This window comes from Carassius carassius, chromosome 7 (genome assembly GCF_963082965.1).
Source record: "Carassius carassius chromosome 7, fCarCar2.1, whole genome shotgun sequence".
Classification (NCBI taxonomy): Eukaryota; Metazoa; Chordata; class Actinopteri; order Cypriniformes; family Cyprinidae; genus Carassius; species Carassius carassius.
The window spans coordinates 19688302-19700326 of NC_081761.1; the positions used below are offsets into that span (position 1 = coordinate 19688302).

The 12025-nt window shown below is 41.0% G+C and overlaps 1 protein-coding gene across 1 annotated transcript in view; it reads left to right on the forward strand.

The window, feature by feature from the left end:
* Window positions 1-12025, forward strand: part of LOC132143667 (vang-like protein 1) — a 133450-nt gene that overhangs the window by 38867 nt on the left and 82558 nt on the right. The window lies entirely within an intron of this gene.

Sequence of the window (12025 nt, forward strand, 5' to 3'; positions counted from 1 at the left end):
ATTTAAAAAGCATGTCTAATTAATTAAAATCATGAAGCATATACATTTTCATATCAATTTATTAAAAGTTTAACAACAATTTCATGTTCAGGGCCCTATGAAATGTAAAATAAATTCTCACTATATTATTTATATTTTTTATTGTTACCAAATTCTTTGTTTTAGCATGTGTAATTAATTATTTGAATGTATAAACAAATTAATTTATTAATAATTTTTTTTCTTAAAGTAGCGTTATGAATTTGTTTTTTCCTCATAAATTCTGTGTTGTGTATTTACATTTTTCTGGTTATCAAATGAAGGCATAAAACATTAATTTCATTTATCTTTTAATTATAAAAAAATAATTAATTAAACTTTTTTTTGGCAAACAAAGGGGATTTACTATTACAATTAAAACATGGAAGAAATGTGTGATTAATCTTAAAAAAAAATCATTTTAGTAGTAGTAGGGGGGACTTTTATTTTGATGGTTTACCGCGAATACATTTACAGTTCTGTGTATGTGATGTGACACTAGTTTTACTCAAATCGTTCATGTTAAAGTCCTCATTTAGTGAGACAGCAGACTCTGAAATCACCGCGAGCGTCTGGCACACTTCAGTATATGTGTAGTAAATGTAACCATGCGTCTGCGCTATTCATTAACAGAGATACGCAGAACATGCAGGATTCATATTTTAAATTGACTTTTGTGGCTTTATATTTACAGATATGGTACATATTGTGATTTGAAGTGTAATGACCTACTTTTTTTTATTGATTAATTCAAAGTTTGACACATTCTGTGACATTCCACGTTAAACTTTGAATTTTGTATTTATGACGGGATAAAGTCTACACTGCGTGATTTTCCTGCTTATCAAGCGGCCACTTGCCTGATGTGAATATAAAATATCTTACAAACCACCACTGGTGAAAGGACCAGTGTCATGCAAATATATTTGAAAGGTCTCGGCGAAGATAGTCACGTTCCAGTCAGATCTCGTGAGATCTCATGGCACCCCTAGTATTTAGACAAATTTATTTAGTCTCAAGCTACTCTCAAATGCGCATTTCTAAGGGACAAAAATGTGATATTAATATTGCAACATGCACTGCAAACTGCTGAAGATACGGGTAAGTGTTAAGCAACACAAACCTGTTTCATGACTTGAAACAATATCACTCATTAGAAAATGCCGAAAACAATAATTTATATATATAGATATATATTTAGATATTTTGTTGAGAAAAAAATGGCTGGTAAAATGTCTAACACAAAAGATATATATTTAATATTTTTATATTTTCTCACACATACACATGGACAAAGTTGTGCTTTTTTTCTTCCTGCGAAAATGACAGTGTAAACGTATCAGGGTGTACTGTCCCGAATCGTACCATACTGTACTGACCCATACCGTTCATTGGAAATGAGACATAAATTGCATCTTGAAACTAATTTTAATTTTGCTCAAAAATAGACAAATGTATCTATGATAATCACATAGGAAATGATTATGCTTCAAATTACTTCCTCATTGCTAAACATCATTTATCAAAACAACCAAGCTTAGTAGTCTGACAGTTCTTCACTACCAAACTGGTTTGATCCAGCTGTTTAAATGTTGCTTATATGCTAAATGACTACTACTACTACTACTACTACTACTATTATTATTATTATTATTATTATTTTCTGTGCACACAAACAATGGTACACTGATTAAATGCATGCTGCAAATCATGAAGTGCACTGATAATCTATAGGCCATACTAGGTTAGGTGAGAGTAGAAGAAGTGCATTGCATGTGAAACATGAAACTGGTTATCCTGGTTTCACCTTTGTCACCCTGCCAAGCTTTGATTTAAGGTCATCAGTATCTGGAGAAACCATAATTTACTGTCAACCCTAGTAATGCATGCTGTCAGATTCCACACACATACGTGCTCAGTTACAAACACTGCACATTTGCAGTGCAACACAGTAAGACTGGCTCCACGTACTGTTGCATGAAATGTCTTCAGATGGAAGAAAGTTTGTAATAGAGCAGCATCACATTAAATCATTACCAACCTATTGTGTGTAATTATTAGGGATGTAACGATTCACTTAAGTCAAGATTCGATTCACAATTCGATTCGATTCATGATTTTTTATTTATTTATTTATAAAATTTGATTTGACAAATTAAATTAAGTGCAATATGTGAATTTTTTTTTGTTATATAGATTCAAAGTCTCTTCAAATCCCGATAGCAATCATTTAAGTTAAGTGATTTAAATGTATTTATATATTCTGTGGAAGGTGTAGGACCAAGAAATTACCAAGCTCGGTCCGAGCGTTTTAAATATCCTTCCTACCTGCCTGTCAACGAATGTATCTGCATACCTCTGCGCACCCTATTCACAGTTTTGTAGTACTTTTATAGTTTTCTCGCTGTTTAATGACACATGATGTAGCCCAGCGGTTCCCATGCATGTCTTACTCAGTTAACACACCTGATTCAGATGACCAACTCGAGATACGTGAATGAACGGTGTTCCAATCGATATTATCCCTACACCATGTTTATTGCTCCCTACTCCCTGAGCAGAGGTTTAGTTCACTTTGTAACATGGACTGGAATTGGGAACCGCTGATGTAGCATATTGTAGTAAGGTTGTCTCTGGTATTCTGGTCTGTGAGCATAAATGCATAAATAAATAAACAAAACAAGGCTTTGTCGGTGCTCATTCCATTTTAAAATTAGAGGCAACCACTGCATTTTAATCATGATCCAAACAAAGGTGACGCATACATGCAACGAGCAGTTTTTGATCTAAATTAGATTACTTTGAGTGAGTGATTGAAGTGACATACAGCCAAGCTGGTGACCCATATTCAGAATTTGTGCTCTGCATTTAACCCATCCAAAGTGCACACAGCAGTGAACAACACACCCGGAGCAGTGGGTGTAACTGGTGTGAATTATTCATTGATGTGTTTCTTTTATATATATTTTTTTTCATTCATTTATTTTCTATATTATTAATATATAAGTATTCTCTCTACTTTTATATTTAGTTAATGAACATCACAAAATTTTGTTCAGATCGTTGTTCATAAGACGACATAACAGTAAAATAGCAGAACTTTTTCTTTGGGTGTTTGTTGGGGAGGGAGCGTCATCAGTGGAACACCTCTGGGTTTTCCCTCGTGCGATCTGTAATAGCCTCAGTCAACCTGTGCGCGAGGCTCACGAGCACATGCAATGTTGCTTCTCTCCGTGATTATTACTGGTATGGTGATGTTTATTGTCTAAAAGCATAACTATCGCTTAAGTGTGATATGAGTGCATTTCATGATCTGAGTGTGTTAGTAGTGATGAGGTGTGTAGCAAAACGATTTTATGAAATTCATCATAGTGCTAACTGATTCATATTTTGCATTCATGCTTAGTTATATGAGAGAAAGAGAGAAGCTGATGTTCCATTGGTCCACTGATGACCTCTATTCGTTACAGGTATGTTTGTAATTAGTTCTGTTTAGTGAAATAATAGAGATCTGGTTTACTGTCAATGTGTACTGTATGAAGAGGATCATGAGGGGAAAGAATCAGATTCATTGATTCACGTGTGAAGCACGTGGTGCGGCCTGCTCATGGTATGTTGTTAAATGCATGTTATGCTTTTCTTTTGGATTTATGTGTATAAATAGTATTATAATTGATATCTGTTTCATCATAGCATGTTATAACATAAATATTTGTAGTAATGCATATTATTATACACTCTAGTATACAATTAATGTACTTTACACTATTGTAGTGTACTAATAACAGAATTGATGTGATGTATCACAAGGAAGATTATGAATGTATGGTAATCAGATTTATTATTTTATTTACATGTTTTATTTATTTTTGTTTAAGTTTGGTAATAGCCTCAGTCAACCTGTGTGCGAGGCTCACGAGCACACGCAATGTTGCTTCTCTCCGTGATTATTACTGTTATATGAGAGAAAGAGAGAAGCTGATGTTCCATTGGTCCACTGATGACCTCTATTCGTTACAGATTAAAAAGAAAACTTTGGATCTCATTGTTGAGTGGTGGTGTGGTCCTTTGAGGTGCGAGAGTCCGTTCCAGACTTGCTACATAATTTGGTGCCGTGACCCGGATGCACCAGATCTGCTGCAGCTGATCGCTGGGGTTGGACAACGCAAAATCACAACGCTTCTGGAATCGACGACCAAAGAATCTTCATCGTTGACGTTTTGGTGGTAGTGTCTGGACACTGATAGTATTGAACTCTCGCTTCACACACCACGCACACGCTCATTGGACTGTTGCAGTTTTTTTGTTGTTTCTTTTTTAGTTTTCTTTACTTGAGAAGAATACAAAAACTGTAAAGTTAATTTTTGTTTATGATCTTCATTGGTGTCATTTTCCATTTCTAAAATGGCCGAAGGGGGATGGAATGAAGACCTGGTAACACCACATATTGGCAGGGGTCAAGGATTTTTTGGGGTAGGCGTTCCTAGAGTCGTTAAACCACGTGTGTTGGCCTATGATTCTGTGACTGTTCCAACTGCGCTTCCAAATAACAAGCCGTGTAAACCAGAGTCTTCCACTCCTGCCAATACTGGTTGTGACAATGTTACACAGCAACTACGTGACCTTATTGGTGAGCTTGGAAGCCAGATAGGTGACTCCATTGTCACACGGTTGCTAACAAACCAGACTTCAGCATTATCTGGTTCCGCTCCGTCGTCTGAGCAGCAACCCTCTAGGACAATGCCTCCGTCCCCGAATCTTGATCTGTCCAAATTAAATCTCATAGTCAAAGCTGACATTAAGGAACCACAAGTGTTCAGAGGGGATGGTAGTGATAAGTTCACCATCCTGGAGTGGATTGAGCAGATGGAGGTATATTTGTCCAAAAAGGGTTGCAACAAAGCCGATAGTGTGGAAGAGATATTGAATCATCTCTGCGGCCGGGCTAAGAGCATTGTTAAGGTCAAGCAGTACTTTGTCCTGAGGTTGTCTATGAAGTACTACGGCGTTATTTTAGCGAAAGCCCTGGCTCTTGCCAGCCATTAGCTGTTTTTTATGCGACACAGCCAAAGCCTAACGAGCACCCTGTTGATTATTGGGTCAGGTTAAATGAGGCAGCCGAGCTAGCAGATGCTCACCTGCAAAGATGTGGTGGAAAGATGGAAAATATGGGCTCAGAGATTGCAATGATGTTTATCAGGAACTGTCCCAATCCTGACCTTTCCAGTGTTTTTAGGTGCAAGCCCATAAGCAAATGGTCAACTGAGGAGGTCCAAGAGGCTATCGACGAGCATGAGAGAGACTTTAAATCTCGGAGGCTGGTCCAGTCTGCACCTAAAGTTGTTGTGAATCAGGCTGTTGTTGCTGAAAAACCTGTCAGCACTCAGATAGCAGTAGGAAGCGAAAGTATGGGCATAACCTCTGCTTCGTGTACTGCAGTCCTGCACCCTAAAACAAGTGAATCCGCAGAATTGGGTAGTTTAGAGCGTGTATTGAAAATGTTCGAAAGGGTGCTGGAGCGCACGACCCTACCTGCTTCAGAACCACATCCCCGAACATCACAGTGGTATCGATCCCCTTCATGTGAAGTCTGTGGAGACAGATCTCACTCGACTCGCTTCCACTGTATGAGAGAAAAAAGATGTCTCGCTTGCCTAGAGATTGGGCATCAACGTAGGGAGTGTCGCAAGGTTGCTGGCCGAGCTGTGGCCCAGACTGGTGACGATCAGGGAAACTAGATCACTCACATTGGGGAGGGGGCAATGTGAGTGTTGAAAGTCAGCCTCTCATCAGTGAAGACGATCCAATGGTCATCTATAGCAACCATTGTCAGGTTGAGTCAAGTGACAGTATAATTTTGTTTCAGGACATCGCAAAGCTGGAAAAAGCTGACAGTTTGTTTTATACCAATGTGTTGGTGAATGATACAGTCACTTGCCAAGGCCTGTTAGATACTGGTTCTATGGCATGCACTATTAATGAGGAAACTGAGCGTAAGCTGTTGGATGCATGCGGGACCCTTGAGCCTGTTCAGCCTCCCACTGATGTCTTGCTAGTCGGTTGTGGTGGTGTTCGGGTCAAGCCCAAGTGCATCCATCAGCTAAAGTTGCATGTGTATGGACATTCGGTTATTGTGCCTACCTTGGTCGTACCAGGGCAAAAAGACCAGTTCATTATTGGTACTAATGTGATCAAGTACGTTCTCAGTCAACTTAAACGGTCTCAAAGTTATTGGCGTGTCATGAATCAGCCAAATTCTACAGGGGAACCAGAGATTCAACGGTTTTTGAGTATGCTGTCTGGGCATAACAGATGGGAGGGTGGTAGTATCCCAAACATTGTCGGTACTGTTAAGCTCACTCAGGCTGTTACACTTTTGCCTCAGCACGAACACCTTGTGTGGGGCAGACTCCCAGCAAGTTCCACTATTTCTGTGGGCAGTACTGTCTTAGTTGAGCCGTCTAAGGCACAAACTCACCAGAAAGGTGTTTTAGTCGGGCGTGTTATAGCCACATTACCTGGTGACAGATGGGTGCCGGTTAAGGTGATCAACCCATCTAGTAAGCCGGTCACTTTGAGGCGGAATGCTAAAATAGCCGATGTATCTCCTGTTTTAGCGGTCGAAGACCTGGACGTGCAACCTGAGTATGATAATGGAGAGACTGTGAGTGTTCAGAGCCAGTCTGTCTCCTCTGGTGTGGATACGGGTAGTTATCCCTTTGATTTTCACAGTGCGATGCAGAAGCTTGGGTTACGTGACCTTGATATCGAGTCTTGCGAAGTAACTCCGTACTGGAAAGAGCAGCTTGTGCAGTTGATTCAGGGATATCAAGATGTATTTTCTAAACACAAGCTAGACTGTGGTAAAGCCAAAGAGTTTGTCCATAGGATTCACCTATCAGATAACCGTCCGTTCAGACTTCCATACCGGCGTGTTCCTCCAGCTCAGTATCAGGAACTGAGAAAAGTGCTCTCTGAGATGGAAGAGCAAGAGATTATCCGGAAGTCATGTAGTGAGTGGGCGTCTCCGCTGGTCCTGGTATGGAAGAAAAGCGGTGATCTTCGCGTTTGTGTTGATTACCGCTGGCTTAATGCCCGGACCATCAAGGACGCTCACCCCTTACCGCACCAAGCAGACTGTTTGGCGGCCTTGGGCGGAAACGTGATCTTTAGTGCGATGGATCTCACTTCCGGCTTTTATAATATCGCAATGGCGGAGGAAGACAAAAATCTTACGGCCTTCACGACACCGATGGGTCTTTACGAGTTTAATCGCTTACCGCAAGGGTTGTGCAATAGTCCCGCTAGCTTCATGCGCTTGATGACAAATATCTTTGGCGATCAAAACTTCTTGACGTTGCTTTGCTATTTGGATGACCTACTTGTATATGCGCCAGATGAGGGTGAGGCAATCAAGAGACTCGGTATGGTGTTCAGTAGGCTCAGAGAGCACGGGTTAAAGTTAGCCCCTAAAAAATGCCATTTCCTCCGGCGGTGTGTGCGATTCTTGGGGCACATTATTGACTGTTCAGGAGTAGCGACCGACCCAGACAAGGTTAGCGCTATAGGAGCAGTGACGGAGGCTGATTTGATGGAAGAGGGGGTAACACCATCCCAAAGGAAGATTAAATCCTTCCTTGGAATGGTGTTGTATTACCAGAGGTTCATCCAAAATTGCTCTACCATCGCGAAACCCCTGTTTTCTTTGACAGCCGCGCCGAGGGGCAAGAAGCCTCCTGAGAAGGGTGCTGCTGTGTTCAAGAAGTTGAGTTCTGGTGACTGGAGAGAGGAGCACAGCAGGGCCTTCCAGCAGCTAAAAGCCGCTCTGATAAATTCCGTGGTTCTGACACATCCTGATTTTAGTCGCCCATTTATTTTGTCCACTGACGCGTCCATGGATGGGGTGGGCGCTGTGTTATCGCAGATCGCAGAGGGTGAGACTAGAGCTCGGCCGATTGCTTTCGCTAGCAAAGCCCTTTCTCGCGCTCAGGCAAAGTATCCTGCTCACCGCTTGAAATGGTCCGTTTGCGACAAATTCAGCCATTGGCTGAAAGGCCATGAATTTGTTGTTTGGACGGACAACAATCCTTTAACTTACATCCTTACAAAGCCTAAACTCGACGCGTGTGAGCAGAGATGGGTTTCCAAGTTGGCACCTTATCTTTTCAGCATCAAGTACATTCCAGGCAGTAAGAACATAGTGGCCGATGCTTTAAGTCGTCAACCCTTTGTCCACAACAGGGTTAGTCAGCGACTGTTGAATGAGCCTTACACTGCATTGCTTGAGGAAGCAGAACAGTTTGAGAAAGACACCGTGCAGGATGCATTCAGGCTTAGTGCTGGTGCCCAGAGTGCTGAATGTCCTCCTTATGTAACTCCTAGTTGTTGTCCGCTCTCCAGTACTGAGGTGTCTGCAGTGTTGGAGGGTCACAGTGACTGGGAAGCAGGAGTTGAGTCGAGAGCAGTCTCCTGGATCGCACAAGACAGCCAGAATTTGTTGCCTCCTGGGCAGTGCCCGTTACCAGTCTTCTCGTTAGATGAACTCCGCGATAGGCAACAGTGTGATCCTTGTCTGTCCAGGGTCCTGTTTTACTTTAATAGAGGCAAGAGAGCCTCACGTCGTGAGCGTGCTGGTGAGACATATAAAGTGCTCAGAGTCTTGAAGCAATGGGACAAGTTGAAGGTACTTGATGGTGTACTGTATCGTACAAGCAAAGACAACCTTACGGGAAAGAAGCGGTTACAGTGTGTTGTCCCATCTTCTTTGATAAAACAAGCGATAACAGGCGTCCACGACGAAGCAGGGCACCAGGGCCAAGGTAGAACTATGCATCTGGCAAGGCAGAGGTTCTTCTGGGTCGGGTTGGAACGCAACATTCGTAGATACGTTAAGTGTTGCAAGCGCTGTGTTGTCAGTAAAACACTCGAACCTGAAGGCAGAGCCCCACTAGAGAGCGTTAAAACGTCAAGCCCAATGGAGCTAGTATGTATTGATTTTTGGACTGCAGAAAGCTCCAAAGGCCGTAATGTGGACGTGTTAGTCGTTACTGATCATTTTTCCCGTATGGCACATGCCTTTCCATGTCGTGACCAATCAGCAAAGCAGGTAGCCCGACAGTTGTGGGATCGATATTTCTGTGTGTACGGCTTTCCTGACAGGATCCACTCGGATCAAGCGGCTAATTTTGAGAGCCAACTGATCCGAGAGTTGCTGCAGGTTGCCGGGGTAAAAAAAGTCCAGAACGACTGCCTATCACCCCATGGGTAATGGCCATGTTGAACGGTTCAATAGAACCTTGGGCAACATGGTCAGAGCACTGCCGCCAAGGTCTAAGGAAAAGTGGTCACAGCTGCTTCAGACACTGACTTTTGCGTACAATTGTACGGCGCACGAGTCCACAGGCTACGCTCCATTCTACCTAATGTTTGGTAGAATCCCGAAGCTACCCGTAGATGTGATGTTTGATAGTGTTGAGAGAGACTGTGACGTTGTTGATTACGACAAATATGTGAAAAGGTTGAGAGATCTTAGATCTAAGATCTAAGATCTTTATTGAAATGAGAATTTATAGTATTAGAACATTGTATTGTATTACAATATTGTTTATCTTTAAGTTGTAAGGTTAAGTCTCTGTGAGTCAGTGCATTTCAGCACATTTGTTGTTCCAGATCCAAGATGAAGTTTCATTTGAGATGAATGGTGTTTAAGGCACCTTTTGCGGGTGATTGCAGTGGGCCTGATCAACCTGCTGTACTCACCTTCCCTGTGAGTGGGAAACATTTTGTTGCACCATGTTCTGGAAAACAGTTGGTCTAATAGCTCCAGTGTATATGATCCCTGTATAAGTTTAAGTAAATATAAGTAAATTTGTGAAGTTCAGGGTGGAGAATGTAACTGGTGTGAATTATTCATTGATGTGTTTCTTTTATATATATTTTTTTCTTTCATTTATTGTCTATATTGTTAATATATAATTATTCTCTCTACTTTTATATTTAGTTAATGAACATCACAAAATTTTGTTCAGATCGTTGTTCATAAGACGACATAACAGTAAAATAGCAGAACTTTTTCTTTGGGTGTTTGTTGGGGAGGGAGCGTCATCAGTGGAACACCTCTGGGTTTTCCCTCGTGCGATCTGTAATAGCCTCAGTCAACCTGTGCGCGAGGCTCACGAGCACACGCAATGTTGCTTCTCTCCGTGATTATTACTGGTATGGTGATGTTTATTGTCTAAAAGCATAACTATCGCTTAATAAGTGTGATATGAGTGCATTTCATGATCTGAGTGTGTTAGTAGTGATGAGGTGTGTAGCAAAACGATTTTATAAAATTCATCATAGTGCTAACTGATTCATATTTTGCATTCATGCTTAGTTATATGAGAGAAAGAGAGAAGCTGATGTTCCATTGGTCCACTGATGACCTCTATTCGTTACAGGTATGTTTGTAATTAGTTCTGTTTAGTGAAATAATAGAGATCTGGTTTACTGTCAATGTGTACTGTATGAAGAGGATCATGAGGGGAATGAATCAGATTCATTGATTCACGTGTGAAGCACGTGGTGCGGCCTGCTCATGGTATGTTGTTAAATGCATGTTATGCTTTTCTTTTGGATTTATGTGTATAAATAGTATTATAATTGATATCTGTTTCATCATAGCATGTTATAACATAAATATTTGTAGTAATGCATATTATTATACACTCTAGTATACAATTAATGTACTTTACACTATTGTAGTGTACTAATAACAGAATTGATGTGATGTATCACAAGGAAGATTATGAATGTATGGTAATCAGATTTATTATTTTATTTACATGTTTTATTTATTTTTGTTTAAGTTTGGTAATAGCCTCAGTCAACCTGTGCGCGAGGCTCACGAGCACACGCAATGTTGCTTCTCTCCATGATTATTACTGTTATATGAGAGAAAGAGAGAAGCTGATGTTCCATTGGTCCACTGATGACCTCTATTCGTTACAGATTAAAAAGAAAACTTTGGATCTCATTGTTGAGTGGTGGTGTGGTCCTTTGAGGTGCGAGAGTCCGTTCCAGACTTGCTACATGGGCAGCCATTTATACTGCTGTTCCCGGGGAGCAGTTGGAGGTCCGGTGCCTTGCTCAAGGGCACCTCAGTCGTGGTATTGCCAGCCTGAGACTCGAACCCACAACCTTAGGGTTAGGAGTCAAACTCTCTAACCATTAGGCCACAACTTCCCCACAGTTTTTTGCCACAACAAATGTGTCTAAAAACACATGGTTACAGCAGCCAACGAAGCAATGATTAAAGTTGAAGCAAAAACAGAATGGTTTGGCTTCAGTTTTGTGAGACTAAACTTAAAAAATATCTGCATGAAACAGAAACAGCAGATGAGTTGAACGAGACGTAGATTCACTCTGTGCCAGCAGGTAGCGCTTAAAGCGTTTCCTTGGTTTCTGCAGTAAACAAAGCAGCGCTGTGCTTGTGGACTCCTAATATGCACTTGTACTTGCACTTGCAAGATGGAAAGAAAAAAAAAAACATCTAAACATTTCTAAAGACCTTAAGTTCCCCTCAGACATGCATTCATATAAACTCCTACCCTGAACTGAATAGTAATTTGCTTAAAGGTGCCATAGGATGCATTGATACAATGTTTTTAATTGTTCTCTGATGTCCCCAGAGTGTGTATTTTTAGTTTTTTCAGAGTGTGTATATAAGTTTTATCTAAAAAAACCCACAGATAATTTTTTATAACTTCTTGAAATTGCCATTTTTAGGGTATGAGCCAAAATGCTCTGTTTATGTGTCTCCTTTAAATGAAAATAAGCTGCTGCACCTGGCTCTCTTCCAGTGTTGCCAAGTTTGCGGTTTTCCCGTGGAATTGGTCTACTTAAACTCTGTTGTCGCGGGTTGCTTTTCATGTCCTGCTCCATTTTCAGAAGAGTGCGGAACTTCAGGAGCTCATGCTTGCAGGCATACCGGTGTTATGGTGACCGTGTTACTGACCTCACACAT